Genomic DNA, 13,552 nt, shown 5'->3' with positions numbered 1-13,552 from the left:
AATGAAGAAATGACCCATGGTCCATTTTAAATTATATTTGCAGTAGGCAGAATGGAGGTCCAAAAGTTCAGTTCCTTAAATCCCGTTTAATCTTTTAGCAGGGTGAGTACTCTGGCCACCACCTCATTCACCCCAACTTCAAGTGGTTTAGTTGCAGTCAGACTGCTCTGTGTCTGAGAAGGCAGAGGGATGAATCAATATATTTCAACTGATACAGTGTAGCATCAATTGATACCTGATCAATTATTTGGCAATGAGAATTGCTATGGGCAAGAAACCAAATAATTACAGAAAAGAATACCACTGAGTGTTCTGATTGGCTCTTTAGTTGGGTGAAATTGGCAAGAAAAGTTCCCAGGTTCCATTTTATTCCGTGGAAAGGATCTTGGCACTGTCCCAAAGCATCAGTGCTGACCCAACCCTGAGGAACAGGGAACGAGGCCCATCGGAACCCCATCCCCAGGGGGTTCCAGGCCCCACCAAGATGCCCCGGAGCTGGTCTGTAACGCACAACCTTTAGCCCACAGTGTCCCCATGCAAACCCAGGGGGTGGGGTAGCATCAGCAGAACCTCAGAGGAGCTACAACTTCCTCATTCGCGGGCTACAAATACCGGCCTGTCTTTATTTATAACCTGCCAGAGGAGCGTCCTTCGAGCCGAAGACAGGACAGCTGGCTAAGGACGGCGGCCAGATTTCCCTGCACCCTGAGATACGTTTAAATAACTTCTTTTTAATCTTTTAAGGTTTAGTTTTTAGCAGACCATTTTTTAATTTTCTACTTTTTTTTTTTACCAAAGGCCTGTCTGCTCTAAATTAATCTGAAAGTTCTTTAGATTCAGGGAAACATATACAACCCCAGGCAGATGCAGGAGAGCACACTCAGCAAAGCACTAGAAATAGCCAAACCATGTCTACATGGTAATGAGCTGCTGCATGTCTGACCACCTGAGCTCCTCAGCGGTATGATTTTAACGGAACGAAGGGGGCCATTCGGTTGATCAACACGTTGACACCGTGGTGGTGCTGGCTCTCTCTGCCTATCACTTCAATTTTCTGCCCCCCACAAAACTCAGCACAGAGCAGGGAAAAGGTCACTTTTTCAGCCTGAAAGTGGGGCTCAAAGCAGGGGCCCCCGGCTCTGTGGTTCCATGAGAGGCTGTGGGGCACATTTCAGAGGGCCTCCAAGTAGGCTTAGGAGAGATCGATCCCTCCTTTCCATTTCTCCCAAAGACTCTCCATTAAACAATTTCCCCCGAGTTCTAGGGAGGGGGTCATACGTGCTATTTTATTTCCTCCAAGATTACCAGTGAAAATCTGATTTAACCACAAAAGCGTACCCCAAATTGGTGACAACATTCAGTGTGGGTTGCTCTTTTAGAGGGCTGTTAATTTCCAAACAGTTTCAAACCAACAGAAAATGCGTGAGAGGGGATCTCAGAAATGAAGCCTAAAAATCCATTTCAATATGGAAAAGGCTACTTAAAAATACTTTCTGCCGTTTTTACTTGTTTTAATGGTCTCTGCAAAACCCCACGTGTGAAAGAAAGGGGGTGGGGTTGGGGGGAGCAAAGGAGAGGACCAAGGGGGGAGGCTGGGTGTCCTGCACTGCCACCCCACCCCCCGACGTTCTGCGCCCAGTCTGTCCATTCGAGCTGACTTTGGGCGCGAACATGGCAGGAAGCGTCAGATTTCCTCCGGCAGAGGCTGTGGCGCACCAAGCGAGGAGCCGTGAAGAGGCACCTTCCCACTAACTGGGGCCCATTTTAAGCCCTTCATTAAGTGGTGGCCCCACACCGGGAGCTATCAGGAGGTGCCACGTGGGGCCGCCTGAAAGCAGAGAGCCCCGGGTCCCCGTGACGCCCCCCAGCTCCCCTTCACCCCACGGCAGGCGCTGGGTGCGGGGGCACAGGCTGGCCACCCGTCCAGGGAGCCCAGCAAACAGAAACCCCCCGGGGGGCACTCACCAGTGGGCCCGTGCCTCCCACACACGTCCCGACGTGGACGCCTGGGGTCCTTGGACTTCGGAGTCCCCTCGCCTCAGCCACCTGGGAGGGACTCTGCTGCCCCGCCGGTGGCCTCCTCCTGCCGCCTTCACACTCCTCTGGGGCGGGGAGGAAGGTGGAACCATTTGCCAAATATGCAAAAAAGGAGGGAAGACAGTTTTCTGCCAGGAAAACAGGGGCAGGAAGGGAGCCCGAGCTTCCTGCCTCGACCAGAGCGGGTTCAGAGATTATTCGGTCGTCTGATTCAACAGGTTGTGGTGGGACACGGGGCTCTCGGAGCCAATGGGAATCGCGGGTTCCCCACAGGCAGAAATGGCCACTGAGCAGGAGCATGGGGCCAGGCCTTTGGCGGGAAGAAAAGTGGCCCCCACGCCGGGGACTCTGGGTTTTCACCGGAGTTTCACAGCTGACCAGCAGGTGGTCACTGAAGGCACCCGTGGCAGCCACCATCGATCACAGTCAAAGGCGGGAAGGAGAAGAAGGCACTGACCCCGCGAGGCTGCTCCCCCAGACCAGGCCCTCGGGGACAGAGACAGGGAGGGGCAGGCACACGCCGCAGGGCCGGCCAGCCCACCTCTCCACCTAAAAATATCTGCAGGGCTTCTTCCGTTTGCTGCTTCCCTTCACTCTCAATGTTTCATAATATCTCAGATACATCAGAATGCCACCAGACGTTTACAAACGACACCCAGCATCGGCTACGAAAGCCGCATCAGGCAGGGCCAGGCGCCCCGGCCAAGGCCCAGCCAGCTGCGCCGGCTGCGGGAGCCCAGCCGCTCCTGGCTGCCCCTCGGCCGAGTGGCGGCGTGCGTGGCGCTAAAGCCAGCCTCCCACAAGCACTTGCCTGTTTGGGGCACAACAGAACACAGCGTCTGTCTGGATGTAGCAGGGCCAGGGTCCTGTTCTTGCAAGGGTGGGTGACCTGTCACTTTTCCGGCTCCTGTTTTCTCCCAGGAGACAGAACAGTGCCCGTGCCTCTGTGAATGCAAACGCAGGGGCAGGGGACAGGCAGCTGCGGCAGGAAGCAGGAGCCACAACCCCCAAAGCCTGTCAGCCAGAGACACAGCGAGGCCGGCCGACAGAGGGTCTGCTCCCCGTGAGCTGAGCCCACGGCCGGGAGCCTGCCTCGGATCTGGCTGCCCGAGCAGCGCTGGTCTCACTGCACAGCCGAGGGGAGAGCCGAACACGCCCCTAACGGAGCCCCCGCGCCCCAGTCTGGGCTGGCCGCGCTCGCGGGAGGGGCACGCAGTACCAGGCAGACCCCAAGGTCTCAGCTTGCTGTTGCCTACACTGACTGCAACAACGGTAAAAATCCACCCTGTTCTAGCAAAAGGTAGAGAACAAACAAGAATCAAACAGAAGAGGCTGCGTCACTCAAATCAGGTCATGAGCTGCTCACACACTTTCCCACCCTGCCCCCACGCCACTCTCTGCGTGTGTGTGTGTGTGTCCTGCACCCATCAGTGCACATGTAACCTTGAAGCAGACACACAATGCGTGTGCGTGGGGGCGGTTCACGGCGTGCGGTAGACAGTATATACGTGGTGTTCTCACCACTTTCCAAAGTGTGTCATTCCTGTTGACAAGATGCTGCTGCCATGGCCAACCGAGAAACACACAAACCCTAGTCAGGTGGGGAGAAGTCCCCCAAGCAGAGAACCAGGTCCTCAGACTCAGCCTCAGGCCCGGGAGGAAGCCACGACGGCCCCCCGCGCCCGTGGGCTCCAGACTTCCGGCCAGGAGAGTCGCCATAATCTTCACTTTTCAACCGGGGAAGTGCTGGGAGGGCAGCCTCCATTTACCTCCTCGGTCACTGAGGGCCAGCCTCGCCGCCAGCGGCCAGCTATGCCACGCACACTTCGCTCAGGGGCCTCGTGGGCTCACCCGAGCAGCGGCTCTGAGGGCCTTGGTGCTCCTGGCCTGGCAGGATCGGCCAACACGGAGCACTGGAATCCGAACGGCGATGCGTTACACTGACAGGCTGGTGGAGTTTCTCTGACTCCCGCCTCCCACAGTCACACAAAACCAAAAGGGGAGAAAGCGCGACCATTTCACTCAACAAAGTGTTTTAGGCGTCAGCTCTGGTGGACTTTTAAACCGGGAAGCACATTTTGTTTTTCATGTAAAAAGAGGGATAAACATGTATGTTACTGGGAAGTTTTGAAATCACATATATTATTTCAAACCAGAAGGGCACAGGCCTTTAAAATGTGGCATCATGATTTCTAACACACAGAAAGGCACACAAGTGATTTTTCTAACATGTTCTGCATATGCTATGATGTAAGCAGATGATGCTCCTGTCATGGATTCTTGTCACTGTTTAAATTTTAAGCCACAAACCAAATAATATGATCTGTCACTGAAACAATTTCGATACATTTAATATAAATAATATTTAAATTGTTACATTCAAAATCCCGTGTAAAGGAGGAGTCCCATTAACCTCATCAAACAAATATCTCGAAACAAAGAAATAAATTAAAGAGGCTTCAACCATTTCCTGCAGGGTTCTCTCTCCTCTCAATTCATTACCCAAAGTGAACCGATCCTTACAATCATTGAAATGTCCATCGATCGACGTTTAAGTGTCATGCCTGTGAAATATTTTCAGCTTTCATAATTTCTTTCCCTTTGAACCGAAGTTGTTTTGACTGGTAGGAAGATATTTTTTCCACAGCAGTTTGTCTCTCAAAGTTCAAAATAAGGTCCCTCAGAGCTGACATACTCCGAGGGGGGCCAGGTGGGGAACTGAGTGCACAGCCTGGCCAGGCACCTGAGCTCCCTCTGGCCGGCGGCACCCCGAGAGAGGACAGTGCAGGTACCCGAAAACTCTACCTAGCAGAAGCCACGAGATCCTGACATTGGTCACTCTCTAGATGCTATGCTCTGAGCCTCCAAATTAGAAAAACAAACCCAAAAAATTCTCACCTTCCCGAGATTCCTTAGGAAACACCAAGGATCCCTGACACTTTTTTTTTTTAAACACATTTCAAATGTCTTCACAAGTAACCTGATGCCTGCCTCCAGGCGTTTGCTAACCCGAGAGCCAAAATCCCCGTCAGCACAGTACTGCTAACTTTTCAAACCGGGATAATTCTATTTTGCAGAATGCAAGTTCAGACTCTGTCTAATTTATTGTACAATAAGAGCAAAATCTCTCACCCCCCCCCCCAAATAAGGGGGAAAGGCCTTCGTGAGTGACTTCAGAGAGGCTGACCTCCCGATCTCCCTGTGTATGTATCAATTTAGAGGTGACTGGGGGTAGACAGTCCTCCTGGTGCCGGTGGGCGGCTCGGAGCGGTCCGCTGCGGGCCAGGCCTGCACCTGCGCTCCCCCGACCCGGGAAAGGAGAGGCACACCCACCCAAACCAGGGGTTAGGAATCTTACTGCCTTGTCTTTTCTTTCCTCGTTTCTCTCTCTCTCTCTCAAATCCACCAGCTACGCCCGGTTTTTCTTTCGCAATTCAATTGAAAACACTCACGTGGATTTGCGCGTCGCACTTTGGGGCCCAAGACTGATCCTCCGGCTGGAAGAGGAACCTCGGAGCCCGGACTCCGACCACCCCGCCAGCCTCGCCAGGGTCGGCCGCCCTGGCGCGGCCAAGCGTCCCGCCGGTTCCGCCGAGCTCCGCGGCGCCCAGGGGCTGTGGCGCAGTCCCGTCCGCAGCGGCCGTGCAGGCACTTGTTAGAGTGCCCGGCGAACTTGGCCGCCTCGCTCTTCCCGGCTTTCTTTCACAATGACTTCCTGGACTTGCTCACTCGCATTGTTCCCCATTTCTCCGCCACACTCCCCACCCCCCGCCGGCCCCGACCCGGCTTTCGCGCTGCCGGCGGGCTGCTGCCCCGCGCGCACAGCGCCGCCCACGGGCCGCGCACCTGGCCCTCCGCGCCGCGCCCTCGCGGGCCAGCGCCTCGCCACCTGCGGCCGCAGCCCCGCAAACTTCGGGGCTGCGTGCACGCCTGTCCCGGCTCCGCCGGCCACGGAGCCGCCGGCCCGCCCCGCGCGCACGCCCTGACCCTCGCCCAGATCGGCGCTCGGGAACACTGAGCGGGACGCGCGCCGGGTACGGAGCGGGACTCGGAGCGGGACTCGGAGCGGGACACGGAGCAGGACATCGATCCGGACGCGGAGTGAGACATGGCTCCGGGCGCGGAGCGGGCTCGGAGCGGGCTCGGAGCGCAGCACAGAGCCAAGCGCACCGCCCCCGCGGCACCGCCGGTCCCCGCTCGCGCGGCACCGTCCCGACCGCAACTCCGGGGCCGCGCGCACAAACTTTGTCGCGGCGCGGGGCTGGCCCCAGCCCCCCAGGGCCCCGGGCGGAGGCGGCGTGGGCCGTACCTGCTAGCGCCGCCGCCGGCTGCAGCCCGCTCGCATGTCTCGCCCGCCTCGCCCGGCGCGCCTCCGCCACCCCCGCGCGCAGCACGCCCCGGCCCGCCCCTCGCCGCCGCGCTTCCTCGTTCCAGCGCCGCATCGCCCCGCAGCCCGCAGCCCCGCGCGGCAGGCGGTGGCCGGCGCTCTGTGCCCGGACCGGCGGCGGGATCGCCCGCGGCGCGGCTGGACCTGCGCTTAACCCTTGGGCGCCCGGCGCGGGCGACACGTTCCGGGGCGCGGGAGGAGGGGACGCAAGCCTTCGGGTCCCGCCAACCCGAGTCTGGGGCCGCTGGGCTCTACCCGCATCCTCGCCCGGCTCAGGGGACTAGAAGGATTTGGGACACCAGGAACACTTTCCCCAGGGTCTGGGGACGTCCCCTACCCGCCTGGCTCCACTTCCCTGGGACTGGGGTTCTGGCTGCGACCCCAATTTCTGAGTGCCCACCCGAGGGGGAGGGAAAAGCTGATCCTCCGCCAGAGCGGGAGAGTGCGGTTCGTTCCCGGACAACCAGTGGAATACCTCTGGGCGCTCTTCCCGCCCACCTGCTCCCAGAAGTCAGGATCGCGCCTTCCATCTTGGCCCGTGTGCACACGCAGGTGTGCAAGGGCCTCAGCGAGGAGGCGACAGCGAAGGCGACCGGCTGGTGGTTCTGTGCACCTCGGACTCCCCCGCCCTGGCCCTAGAGCAGGGGTGCGCTCTGAGGGGCACCTCCGCACTCTCCTCGCTCAGTCTGAGGATCCCGGCCCCACCGGCAGGAGCTCAATTTGAGCAGGACAGGAACAATCCTGAATTCAGCCACATGATCAGGAGGCCCCTCAGGCGCCAAGGGAGGGACTGGGGGTCCTTTGGGATGTGCTGGGCAAGTCAGTGGGCCTGGGACGGCAGCCTGAGCGCCTGTGAGCAGGAGAGACCTGGGCCCCTGGGTAGCTCCCGCCGCCAGGCAGAATGACTTCCAGGGGGAGAGAGAAGCAGGCCACTGCCCGCCCGCAGGAGGACGGGTGCGCAGGCCTCCCAGGTGGAGAGAACAGTGGCACAGGCAGGTGACAAAGATGTCCCTTCAGAGCAGAGGTCAGGGAAGGCTGTGCCTGGATGAGGAGGCTGCAGGTGGTAGGGCCCAGGAGCCCCACTGACCACTGCCTGGTGCACCTCGAAGTCTCTTCCATCTTCCTTGACCGCGCACAGCATCACCCACAGCTACTCCCCCTGAAAGACACTCCCTGGGCCCAGCTGAGCCAATTAGCTCTCTGCTCAAAGCCCAGAGGGGGCAGGGCTCATAAGGTGTTGGGGACTTTCATTCCCAGGCCTCCGCTCTCCTGCATGACCTTGGGCAACTTGTTGAAGGTCCCTGAGCCCGTTGTCCTTACCTGCAAACAAATGAATGCTGCTTCATCCTAAAGAGTTCTTGTCAGGGTGGAATGAGGCAATGAGCATAAGGTATGAGGCCCACAGCGGGGTGGACGCCTTTGCTTTCTGGGGGCCCACAGCACCCTTCGCCCTGGTGTCTCTAAACCACGCATGGGCCCAGGAGCGGGACTTGATGACAGACTGGGTCATCCAGCCAAGCAAACCCCCCGAGGCAGAAGAGCTTAGCCGAGAGTCTGGGCTGTGTGATCTCCTGAGGTCCTGAACCCTGCTGAGCCTCAGTTTCCACATCCATAAATGGCAGCACTGCTATCAGCAGCCTCACGGGATGGTCTGTGGATCGCGTGGGCCACACACGGGCTCTTGCTGTGGGCCCAGCAGAGGCAGACTCTGTGGGCGGTACCTGTTGTCCATGCCTGACTCGCTGAGGACTCGTGTCTGGCTGAGCCGGGCAGCCAGCTGAGAAGCATGGGTCCCGGTCCCCCCACTCCAAACAGGTGGAGCAGAAGGAGCCCAGCTGCGACCTGGGGTTTGTGGGCAGACACGTGCCCCAGAGAGGACCCACAATGGAAGGTAACAGAAAAGGCACATTGGAGGGCAACCAATGGGGGGAAATGGAGACATATGTGATACTTTAAAAAGTGATAGGTCTAAAGTCACTTTGTTCCTTGCGAATATGTATGTATGATCTATTGCTATTTTCATACTGTTAAGGAGTTTGATAAGTATAGTTTAGTTTATTGACCCAATAATCGCTAAATTACCAATTTCCCTTCTTTTGAGATGACATGACCAGAAGAATAAAGAGCACCTGTAGCAGTCATCCTCGTTCTAGAGTGTGGGACTAACGCAGAACTCGTGAGTGTCGCCCGAGGAGGGCGTGGGGAGAGACCCAGGACCGGGTGAAATTTCCGCAGCGAGTCCTCTGCTCCTTGAGTTTCTTTCCCGAGGTTTCCCAGTTCCCAGCGTCTTCTGCTTTCAGAAGCGGACAGCCCCCGGCCGGAGCTCGCTGGCCCCTTTTCCTTGGGTCTGGCTCCAAGCACCAACCACGGGCTCCCACCTGCTCTGGAAGTAAACAATCAGGGCGCAGAGCTGGGGTGCCTGGGAGCTCTCCCCTCACCCCCGTTTCCATTTCCTCTCCGGGGCCTCGATGGCTCCTGGCTTTGTCCCCCCCCCCCCCCGAATGCCAAGGTTCTGCCCACCACGCCCGTCTCTGCTTCTTGATTCTGAATCAAGGATGTGCTGCAGCGGCCACCTCCCCCCCCCCCATGGTTCTGTCACCTGCTTCTCTTCGGTACTTGTGAGAGGAATACACTTAGGTTCTCAGAACACTGACTTGTTATCAGACCTGCCTGGTTAGAGGAGACGGAGAAACAAATGGGCCCGATGCAGGGCCTTGGGTGAGGGCGGGTTGCTGATGGGAAGTTCCTGGACGTGTTGGGGGCCAGGAGAGGAAGAGCAGAATCCGATCTGACTTGGACAGACCCTAGCGGAGAAGGGCGGGAACGAGCCCTCATTATGACCCTGAAGCGTTAGTTTCAGGTGTTCTTCACGTCCTTCTTGGGAAGATGGCATCTGGAGGAAAGAGGGTGAGGAGGGGGCAGAGGGTCACAAATGTCCGCAGATTCACAGTTGGGACTAATCTTGGCCTGGTGGCCAACATAGAGACCCCGACAGTGCAGGGGTCAGGGGCACTGACCCCCTCACAGGTGGAAACCTGCATATAACTTTGGATTCCCCAAAACGTAAGTCCTAGTAGCCTACTGTTGGCCAGGAGCCTTACCGATCACCTCGTGGTGAATTAACGCATATCTTATGTTACAAGTATTGCATACTGTATTCTTACAATAACGTAAGCCAGAGAAGAGAAACCGTTACAAAGAAAATAATACGGAATAGGAAACACATTGACAGTCCTGGCCACGTGTATCGGTACTATAAATCCATGTCATTTGTTTGTAAGATGAAAAAGTCGGCCTGTGCCGTTTAGACCCGTGTTCCTCAGCGGCTGAGATCGTCGCTTGATCTGGGAAGGATGGGCCCTGAGGGGTGGGTGCTAAGTCCCACAGTTCCAAGAACGTTTATCCGGGGCGTTCAAGTCTGCAAAACCTGCCCCAGGCATTGCGTTGGAACCTGAGGTTGTCTGCAGGTCGATGCTCAGGAGACCACAGTGGCCTTGTTTGCCCTGGGTCACTGGCTGCTCCTTCTCAGACCCTCCTGAGATGCTGGGCCTCCCAGACGAGGCCCAGGACAGAGTTTGCCATGTCATCAGTGTCTGATACCTGCAGCTCAGGCCTCCCTCGGAAGTCAAGGTGCATCTCACTGCCCCCTCAACACCTTTACCTGGGGGTTTCACTGGCATCTCATGGTTACTGTGTCCCCAAACCCCTGGAACTTGCTTCATGGTGGCTTCTTTCCTTCCTTCCAACAGCAGCTGGGAACCGCTGTGGCCCAGACCCTGGGAGGCCTTCTTGATGCCCGTCTTTCTCTTACCATCCAGTCTATGGACCTCCTGATGGCTCGGCCTCCAACAGGTACCCATAACTCAGCCTCCTGCGGTCTCTGTTGCAACCACACTGGTCCAGACAAAGGTCCCCTTTTGTCTGATCTTCCATCCCTGGCCAGCACGTGGGGGCCCGAGGAAAAGTAAGTGGGATCATGCATGTTGCAGGAGGGTGGTCCAGCGCACCCCAGTAAGAGCCCAAATCCCAGGAGGACAGATGACGGAAGCTCATTTCTTCATTCCTCACTTGTCTCCCTCACGACTCCTGTCCAGCTACTGTCCCCTTGCTCACAGGTGTCCAGCCAGTTTGCTTGGCCTCACTGGTCCTCAAGCACCTGGGACAGCTCACTGTACACTGTCCCCTGCTCCAAGCCTGCTCAGCTGACATCTGGGCTTGAGACTGTCCCTGCCCCCTCTGTGCAAAGCCCAGCAGCCTCCCCCCCCCCCCCCCAGCATCCCTCACTCCCTCTGCCTTCGGTTTTCCGGCAATACCTGTGGTCTCCGAACGCGCCGTATATTAACGTCACTTTGTTTACTTCCTATGAAGATGGAGATTCTTTTCTTGTCTGTTTGGTTCCATCGGTGCCTGAAACCTGACACTCCACAGACATTTCCATGTATCGAGCCCACTTTTGGAGGGTTTTATCTGACTTTTCTGACTCAGGCAAAACGATCCCGGTTCGGTACAACGACAAGGTCTCCCAGCATGCACAGGAACGGTGCGTCCCAAGCCCTCGGCCCGAAGAGCTGCCTTCCTCTCTGTCTGCCCGTCCGTCTGGCCCGGTGAGATCATGCATGTCGCGGTGTTCCCTCCACCTGTTCACTGCTCTCAGCACGGAGGACTTCCGTCCGGAATGTTCCGCATTTCACCCCTCCAGAGCTGCAGAGAAGGCTGCAGTCTCGTCCACCCTGCCCTTCTCCGTGCAGTATTGTCATTGTCCAGCCAGTCCCCAGGAAGGAAGCAAAGAATCATTTTTAAAATGCAGCACTTCAGAATCAGAATGGACTTTCTGTAGTCCTGGTTGCATGGGGGCAGTTGGCCCAAATGAACTGGTATCTCTTTATTTCTGCAGGGCTAGAAACAGATTACGCTTTAGTGAGGTCTGGGGTTCGTGTTTCTCTAAATTGGTGAGTTAGAAATTATTTAAAGGTACAACGTCTTCTGTAGCTACTCACAGCCCCGTGGCTATGTCTTCTTTTACTATTTACTCACAGTATTCGTCTTCCTCGGAGACAGGTTTTCCTACCGGAGACAAAGAGCTCATTTTCTGTGCATCTCAGGAGATGGCACCTTTATTTCCACCTCAGAGCGCAAGTACACAATTTACTTTAGCTTGAACAGTGTTGTGCAATTAACTCGAAGAGTTGAGTTCTCATAATATCCCTTTCTTTCTGTGATTATGTCTCGCGAACATTGTCTGCCGCCCGCCGTTTCCAGCGCGCGGTGGTGAGTGCCCCTGCGTTTTGGGAGGAGGGGTAATGTCACGATTTACAGGTGAGAACAAAGGAGAACAGGCAGGATGCAGGTCCCGTTCTCCGGAGCGCGTCGAGATAGGCTGGCAAGGCTGTTGACTCCAGGTGGGCACACATTCCACAGCCATCAAGGGGTGACAAGCCAGGTGCCCACCCGAGGGGAGAGCCCGGGGCTTGGCGCCATGGGCTGAGCTGTGGAGTGCACACGTTTAGATTTGAGAGGGCGTTTCATCAGCACTGCGTGTAGCTCACCAGGACCTGCTCCGGTGTAATGACTTCGTTACTGGATTATCATCTGCGAGGCAGAAGTCAGTTCCACCTGCTCCTTCGGCCTGAGAGGGGCCCTCTGCGCACCTCCCGGGGCAGCTCTTGGCCCCGAGGACGCCAAGGCCATTAAGCCCGTAAGACAGAGCGAGCACCTGGTGATTGATGCCCTGGGAGCCGGACTCCTGGACCTGCGGGGCTCTTAGCACGAAGCCAAGCGGTCGATAGTCAGACACTCAGCACTGGCGGCCGAACCGGGCAGGGCTTCAGCACTCAGCCCGAGTCCGCTGGCCCGGCTCCCCAGCACCTGCCTCTTGGACATTCCCGAGACCCGCGGGCTTCGGCGAGAGTCCGGGCACCCCGGGCGCGCCCGCTCCGGGCTCTGTGATTTATGCGCGCCTGGCTTTCGACTTCATCAGCATAAAGCGCTCATCGGCTCATCCACCTCCTCCCCCTCAGGAAGTTGGACCACGTTACGGTGCTTTTCTTGTCGGATGAGGAAACGGAGGGAAAGGAGGCTCCTCGCGTGGACAGGCGAAACAAAGGGAAAGAAAGCTGCTTCTTGACGACCCGAGAGTTTAGTGTGACATCTGATCTTCTAACAGGTGGCACCGAGTGTTTGATTACTCAGCTGAAATGGCATTCTATAGAGACCGTCACCCCAGCGGGGGACAATGCCACTCCACCGGGGGATTCTATTTTACTCTACGAATATATATATATATATATATATATATATATATATATAAAAATAAAAAGTTAGCTAAGGTAAGGCTTGGCATGCCGATGGATATAGACAGGCCAACAGGACCCGTTCCTTGCTCTGATTGCTCTTGACTGGGTTGGGTGGAGGCATACCCGTGGTCACCACCTCGTGGCCTTGGGGTGACCACGGACGATGCCTGTGGAAGACCACGAAGCCGGGCTCCTTTCCTTCTCCGGGACAGGTTTGCACGGGAACCGTTCCCCAGTATCACGAAGGTGGGAGCCTCCCACAGTGGAGCTCACAGCGAGGCCTGTCAGCCCGCCGGCCCCCCCACGGCGGGAGACTTCTGGGGTTTTCCCAGCGGTGCATTAAGCAGCGTGGTGAGAAGCACCGCGCGGCGCGTTGAGAGACTTCACGTCTTCCATTAACCGGTTCCGAGACAGAGGACCAGTGTCTTCATCCCCCTTGTAATCGGAGCACTTTACATAGACTTCAACCCAGTTGCTAAATTGCTTGAATTCGTTAAATGTACAAAGGGGGCTCCTCCCCGTTGAGGGGGTGAAAGTAGATGTTTGATTAAGCAGATAGCTGGAGGAGCGATCTCCTCCCATCTGGGTACGTGAAGGGGGACGTTTGAAACTCAGCGCTCGGTTCATACCTTCCAGAAGGGGAGGGAAGAGGGTGTTTAACAAGGTTAACAATGACAGAAAGAGGAATTGACACCACAAAAGAAAAATAATTATTCTAGCGCTCTGTGACAGTTCGAAGACAGATGTCATTGGCTAAGTGAGACTCTGGTAGGCATGGGGGTAATATACACCTTATATGCATACGGGTTAGTGACAGCAGACTGTCAGATTGGGG

The 13,552-nt window shown here is 56.6% G+C and overlaps 1 protein-coding gene and 1 long non-coding RNA gene across 8 annotated transcripts in view; one reads left to right on the top strand and one right to left on the bottom strand.

The window, feature by feature from the left end:
* The window catches only part of IKZF1 (IKAROS family zinc finger 1), an 80,892-nt gene extending 74,526 nt beyond the window's left edge, over positions 1–6,366 (bottom strand). The window contains exon 1 of one of the 7 annotated variants that reach the window (XM_036247632.1): positions 6,347–6,366. The gene's annotated coding sequence lies outside the window, so the exon portion shown is untranslated. Of the gene's footprint in view, positions 1–1,965; positions 2,069–5,489; positions 5,534–6,346 lie in introns of those variants that run through there. The other 6 variants (XM_036247631.1, XM_036247628.1, XM_036247630.1 and 3 more) reach the window with 6 other exon arrangements.
* Positions 6,367–7,956: 1,590 nt separating this feature from the next.
* LOC118620362 lies at positions 7,957–10,277 on the top strand. The gene is made up of 3 exons (XR_004957396.1): positions 7,957–8,315; positions 8,526–8,600; positions 10,174–10,277. It is a non-coding gene; the product is annotated as an uncharacterized LOC118620362 (long non-coding RNA).
* The last annotated feature ends 3,275 nt before the right edge of the window (positions 10,278–13,552 follow it).

Source organism: Molossus molossus, unplaced genomic scaffold (genome assembly GCF_014108415.1).
Source record: "Molossus molossus isolate mMolMol1 unplaced genomic scaffold, mMolMol1.p scaffold_m16_p_7, whole genome shotgun sequence".
NCBI classification, from domain to species: Eukaryota; Metazoa; Chordata; class Mammalia; order Chiroptera; family Molossidae; genus Molossus; species Molossus molossus.
This window is presented reverse-complemented; position numbering and strand designations above follow the sequence as displayed.